The sequence below is a fragment of the Typopeltis vanoorti genome, chromosome 25 (genome assembly GCF_054136105.1).
Source record: "Typopeltis vanoorti isolate ZY-2024b chromosome 25, IOZ_Tvanoo_1.0, whole genome shotgun sequence".
Lineage (NCBI taxonomy): Eukaryota > Metazoa > Arthropoda > Arachnida > Uropygi > Thelyphonidae > Typopeltis > Typopeltis vanoorti.
Genome location: NC_143573.1, coordinates 51594528 through 51601786, shown reverse-complemented (window position 1 = coordinate 51601786; position 7259 = coordinate 51594528).

The window sequence follows — 7259 nt, the reverse complement described above, 5'->3', positions numbered from 1 at the left end:
CCTCCTACGATGAGTCTCCGATTCCATGGAGGTCGGGTGTTGATAATAATAATAATAATAATGCAATCATGCGGTCCAGCTGGCGTGAATTTTGCAGCGCGGGTTGTATTAGCCACGACAGCACACCCAATCCAAATGGGCACACGACTTATATATATATAACCAGAATGTGGTGCTGCGTGGTATCAATGACATTCAAAGAAGTGGCAATCGATCTCCAGAATCGCGAACTACAATTCATCAGAATAACCCTTATATTGACAGGAGAAAAACAGCCAAAGCGCTTGTGTTGGTCAAAATCAGTAAAGCGCATCGCGAGATCTTTTACCACACGACTGTCTGCAACTAATCACCAAGCTAAAATCTCCACACCGAAGGGCATTTTCAATAGCCAATGCCACCGCTGCCAAAAAGTTGACCATTCACAGAGCTGCTGCAAGTCGTGTTTCGTTACGTCAAGTGAGTGAAAATCATTCAATGACTACACGTAAGAATCCAAGAATAGAACCAGAAAAATGCAAGAACTGTGTGTGTGTGTGTGTACCAAACCCCACAAAGTACAAAGGGTATAGAGAATAATCGATTACCAACCCAGGACGAACCACTAACAGCAAGACAGAGGGAAAAACTACCACATCTGACACCGACAAATGCGAAAACGCACCAAATATTGCACAGGAACTCGCTTTATGGAAGTGATGTCGTCTAAGACACAATAAAGCCTGGCTCTCCCAACCCCCATTGAACATTACTGTAATGTCTAATGTCCAAGCCATTCTTATTGGACATTACAAATGCAACACTAATCAAGAATCACACAAGGTGCTTGAGAGAAAAATGCAAGCAATTCTCACGCTAGTCAATTATTTAACTCCGATCTAATCCTTGTAAACGAAACGCATCTTCCCAGACGACTATCCAAGGCTCAGAAACTGCATTCAATATCGCTACGACCATCTCAACACTAGGAAAGTCGTTGCTGTATGTTTATATGGTATTTTTATGGGTAACACTGTGAAATAGAAAATCCCCCAACCGCTAACACTTAGATTAAAGAAGTAGAGATTCAAACCACCAGTGGACAACCTGGAAATCTACTCCCTGTAAAAAATTAGAAGCAGAAAGATACTTGAAAACAAGAGAAACTAATAGTAGGTAATTTAGACTCCAAGCATCCAACTTGGAACATCAGGTCTAATAATCGAAACGGCGAAATCCTCAACAATGTAGCAGTAATGGGACATCTGGAACTCACACCCTATATTTCAGCAGGATATGCTAACCTTTTGGACTTTGCCATATTTTGAAGCGTCACTCACTAATACGGGCTAAATGCACTAGACGACCTCATTTCTGATCACAACCACTATTATTTCAATTAAGCTTAGAGTATGAAAATTCTCCTGACTGTCTATCAGTAATCAACTGGGGGAACTACTTGATGCACTCCTCCATTTCATAGGTCCAGTTCCAAATATCAAATCTAAAGTAATAACTAACACTTCAATAGAGAGCCTGGAAAAACAGACATCAGCAATCGAAGCTGCTGACTACGTAAAGCCACACTCAAACACCAACCGCCTTCGAGGAGAAATCAAGAATCTCATCCACGAGAAAAACTGAATCAGGCTCTGGTATTATAGGACGCTGGCCACTGAAGACCAACAAATTCTCAACAGAGCCACCTATGCACTCCGACAATCACTAGGGTTCCATCACAACTAACAATGGGAAATGTAACTGCTTTCCCCAACACCCAGGATCACCCACTATGGAAGATGACCAAGGCTCCCAAGAACGAACTGCAAACCTCCTCCCACCAATCCACTGAGAAAGGTGGTCTATCATGCAGAGACTTTTGCCAACAAAAACAGACTTCATCTGGAATGTTCACGCCAGGATACACCCATGCTAAAACGCAATACCCAGCCAATTTCATCCACTGAAATGCAAGAAATAGTCAAGGAACTAAAGAACAGTAAAGGTCTGGAGGAGATTCTCAACAAGGTCATTGAAGAACTACTTCAGAAAGGCATTATATACATTGTAGCAATCATTATTGCAATGTTAAGATGTCGCTATTTTCCTCGACGCTGGAAAGAAGCTAATATAACCTTAATCCCAATGCAGTTCCATCAAAACTACCTCCCTATAAGCCTGCTCTACGGCCTAGGAAAGATTGCCAAACGAATGATACTGACAAGGGGGGGGGGAAGAATCGCAAAGGAAAAAAAAAATCTAACACCCAATGAGCAATTTGACTTGCCCGGGAATAAATTGACAATATTAAAAATCATATAAGTCATGGAACACACACATTATTATTATTGTTATTCAGGCCTCCATGGAGTCAAAAGACTCATCGCTGGAGGTCCTTCCAAAGAAACACAATGCCTATCATACCACTCCTTAAACTTATTGGCCATTCTCACTCTCACCACTGTATCAGACAATGCATTCCATGGTCAACCACCCTCCATGCAAAGAAACCACTCCTCACCCTCTTGCTCACAGCTTTCAGGGATGGCTCCTTGTCATCGCACCTTAAAAGTCACTTACATTGACACATTTACCCATGTTCGTTGATTGATTGCGATACACTATTGGGTAGCCCCGATGTCTGCCTATGTTCTGGCTGCATTCGGTTTGGTTACGTTTCACTCCGCAAGGGGAATGTCAGTGTTAACTTACCATCACCCTATCTCTAATGCTTTGTCCATTGAGTGCATGGGTGTGTGATTAAAAGCTCGCGACCTGGTTTCGAATGCCTCTACAAGAAATGCTAGCCCCTCATCTGTAATCAGGAGATGAAGAGCATAAGTTTCATGGCCACACAACCAAACACAAGCCTACCATTAGCAAGGGAGACAATGACAAGTGTCATTGTCCCCTTGCTAATGGTAGTAAGCAAGGGGACAATCAGATCAAGTAATGTAAAGCTTGCTGCAATTGGACTCCAGATCAATGGAAACACGTTTTCAGGAATGATGAATCGCACTTCGCCATCTAGCAGTCTCGTCTGATGGACATGACTGAGTTTGCCAGATGTATACATATTTTTAAATAATATGTATATTATTTCTGGGAAAACTCCCATGTTACTCCTCATTATAAACTATTATAATTACAGCTATTTTGCCTGCTTCAGTTTAGGAGTACCCCTGTTTAAATGTCATTGGCTATTTACTCATGGGTTCTTAGGGCATTATGAGTGTAGATGTACTAAAAAGTATATGTAGCTTAAGGAATAGAAAATTGCACATACCTTTGTCTGGGTGTTGTGGCTTTTCCTCTGTCTGCGATGTCGAGAACTGCAGAGTGTGTGTGTGTGTGTGTGGTGTGGGGGGGGTAGGCAGTTTGGTAGAATAAGTTAGAAAAAACCCGGGTTTTTTTTTTTCGTAATATATAGAAACATATACTTTTTATATAGGGTGGGGAAAAAGGTGAAAGGGTTAATTTTTTTAAAATAGGGAGGGGGAAGGGGAAAGGTAGTTGACGGGGTGTGGACCGTTTCGACTATTCGTGGTCATCATCGGAACATATTGGGAAAGTGGAGGCTATGTCAGGTCGGGTGGGTGCTTCAGAGGTGTTTGTGTTGTCTCCTATTGGTCGGGATTGTGACCTCAATTTAATGTTGTGAAGCTTCCAAACCTCGGAGATTATGTAGGGCCTGTGTACGTTGATCGAGTTCGCGTCACACTTTATAGCTATTGTTTCCGATATTCTGAGCATTGTTTCATTGTCTTGTCTGTCTATTATGATGGCCTTGTCTATCTGCGGGGTGTGTTTTTGTTCAAGGGCGTGAACAGCTATTTCCGTTTTTCCCGTGCTTTGTATACGATTTTTCTTTTTAATGTTGCGTTTTTTAGTGTTTAAATGTTCTGGAATAGGGATGTTACAGTCACGGAAGTGACTGTAACATCCCTATTCCAGAACATTTATTCCAGAAAACACACCACTAAAACTCCAAGAACCCTAGCCTCATCAGTTTCTTCAAGCATAATCCCATCAATATAATATAATACGACACTGGATATCTAATCACACCAAAGTGCATGACTACATTTATTAACATTGCTATTACAGCCATTTTCACATGTCCACAATTCCAGCCTATTCAAATCATTCTGCAAGTACTGCATATCAGTAACACAGCTGATTATCCTACCTATCTTTGCTTCCTCAGCAAACTGCTGCATGTTGCATGTCAAATCCTTCTCCATGTCATTAATTTACAGATTGAATAACAATGGACTAAGCAGTGATCCTTGAGGCACACTGCTGGTTACCGTGAATTTTGCAAATTCACACGCTCCATATATGACATTTTGATATGTCAGTCAACCATCTTCTTATCCATGCTAATAATTTATAATGCAATCCCATATTCTCCAATTTATGAAACAGTCTACCATTCTGTCAAAAGTCTTAGCAAAATCAAGAAGTGTCATAGTGTATCCATTCCCCCTTCTCTGTGGAAACATTATTATAGAATGTCAGCAAGTTGCTAAAACATGACCTTCCTTTAGTAAACCCATGCTGTTAGTTACAAAGTAGAGATTCTCCATCAATCCATTTCTGGATGGAGCCCTAACAAACCTTTTCCAAAACCTTCACCACCACTCCTGAGATACCATTTATTCGACAGTTGAATAAGTCAGTCTTTGCACCACACTTGTACAATTGGATTACCATTCATTCTTTCTATTCCTGTGGAATCTTCCCTTTTCTGAGACTGAAATTATATAGCCTAGTCAAAGGAATAGCCATTTCAATTGAACACACTTTTGGCTTGCTTTCTGATATCCCATCACTTCCTATCGCAGAATTCTTATTTAGTTTGTGCAACAGCTGTAGTACTTTATCCAAATGAGTTTCATCATACAGTGAAGAGGTGGTGGTAAGTTCAATGTTGCATATACCATATTGATAGCTTTTAGCAAATTGGCTGGTCATTACTTGAACAATCACTTCTACGTAAGTCACCTGCATACCATCTGCATTCAGTAGAGTTATTCTTTCGAATTCATTCTTTCTTTTACTTACAGTATAACAATAGAATTCTTTGGTTTGTCTTTAACTTGCAAAGCCAGTTTCTTTTCATACCTAGACTTAGCTTTCTGTGCAACTGTTGTGACTCTTCTGGCCTGCTGCTTATAACTATCATAATTGACATCATCCTTATATATACTATATTCCTACCACATAATCATTTTTTCTTAGTTAGATTACACATCCATTTCTCTCCTGCTCTATTTATTCTTCAAACTCTAGGGACACATTCTGATATATTGCATCATTTAACTATTTTTTAAATACTTCCGAAGCATGGTCGATACCTTTCCCATCCAATAACTGACACCATTGTACAAAACCCAGCATATCCCTCAGGGGTATGCTGGGTTTTGGGTCAGGTGGTCATAATTTCCTACTTTGTAGTTACATTGTCACCAACTGGAGGCAGATAGTTAAGACTTTCACTGAAATCTCCTCTGACACTATAATCAGATCTAACTCTTTGATCACAAGTTCCTTCTACTCGACAGCTCTATAAATTTATTTATTTTGGCATGCATTTCTTTATTACTTGCAAATGATCTGCCAGGTCTGTAACAACACCCCACTATGTATTTAATCTTATTAGACTCCCCCTCGCACCAGATGCTTCATACTCGCTGTCATATGAAAAACTATTACTAGTATTGCAAGTATAGTTCTCAACTGTAACTGGATTCAAGTCATCTGATTTCATGCCTCTGATAACTAGGTCTCATTAATGGTTACAATATGAGGTCCCAATATATTAACTAAGGCAACAAACTTTACCCTTCGTTTCTGATACTCTTAGTATTGGTAGACATAATAAATGACTTTCATGTTCTTTTGTATACACTTGCCTGGGCTCTGCATGACACAGTTCGACAACTTCAGATCTGTTTTTATCTAGTTCCTTACTTATGCAGACATCTTTACACGTTTGATTGGTCCAAACCAGATGTACACAGAATCATTCTCTCTTCATAATCATTTCCATAATAATAACCATTCCCATCATTAACTCGGTTACCTAATATCATTGCTCTTTCACACATTCTCATGATTCCTCCGATCAGAATTCAGTTTCCCCTGATTGTTAAGTCTTATATCAATTGATAATTTTTTAAGACTCCTAATGCCATAGTGCAGCATGGCAAGTTAAAACATAAGATGAGGGAGAGATGCAGAATGGCTAGCAATATATATATATATATATATATATATATATATATATATATATATATATAGAATTATAAATAGAAGGGAGGGTAAAAACAGATTTTTCCTGGAGGCTGGATAAGTGTGTGTGTGTGTGTGTGGTGAATAGCAATATATATATATATATATATATATATATATTTCTTATTATTCCTTCCCTCCTCTTTTACCTTGCGGTGTGGAGGATTTTTCTACATTTAACTGCTACTGTATTACTGTATCTCAAGGATAAGGTGGCTCCCCCATATGCCACCCAGTGTGTCCTATGTAGATGCATGTGTTCATGGGCTGTTTGCTTGTTCTGGGGGATGAAAAACCCCTACCTCCATATGAGATTGGCTAACTCGCCTTTAGTTGAAAGAGAAAGACCAGATAAAGGTTCCTCATGTCTCTGACAGGAATCGAATCCAGGTCTTTCCAACCAAAGGGATTTGTATATACTGACTGAGCTATGGATGCTACCTACCTACCTCTATATATATATATATATATATATATATATATATATATATATATATATATATATATATATATATATATATATATATTGTAGAGCCTGTGTAGCTCAGTGGATGTGGTATTTGCATACCACATGCTTGACTGCATGAAGGAAGATTTGCTTTCAAATCTAGTTGGTGACTAGAGAAATTTTTCTAAGCCTTTTTTCGACTGGTTCTCGAGTTAGTCGATCTCTGGCATGGGCAAGCAGGTTTTTTCTCCAGGAAATTCGGGTTTTTCATCCTGTAAACTCAAGAAAATCAACCGTAGAACCCATATTATTTCAGACATTAAATATATTGTGTTAGGGTTAGGGACCGCGAGATGGCGGCACTTGTTGAGCCGTCTCTCTTCACTGTGTGCCACTGAATTAGTGATAGCCTTGGCCAGCTATCTCTGATTGGGTACCAGTGGAGATTGAACTGTCCAATCAGTCTCCAAAAGTTGGATAGGGCTAAAACGGCCTCACCTACTCCCTATACGGGAATAAAAAGACGTTAGCTGAT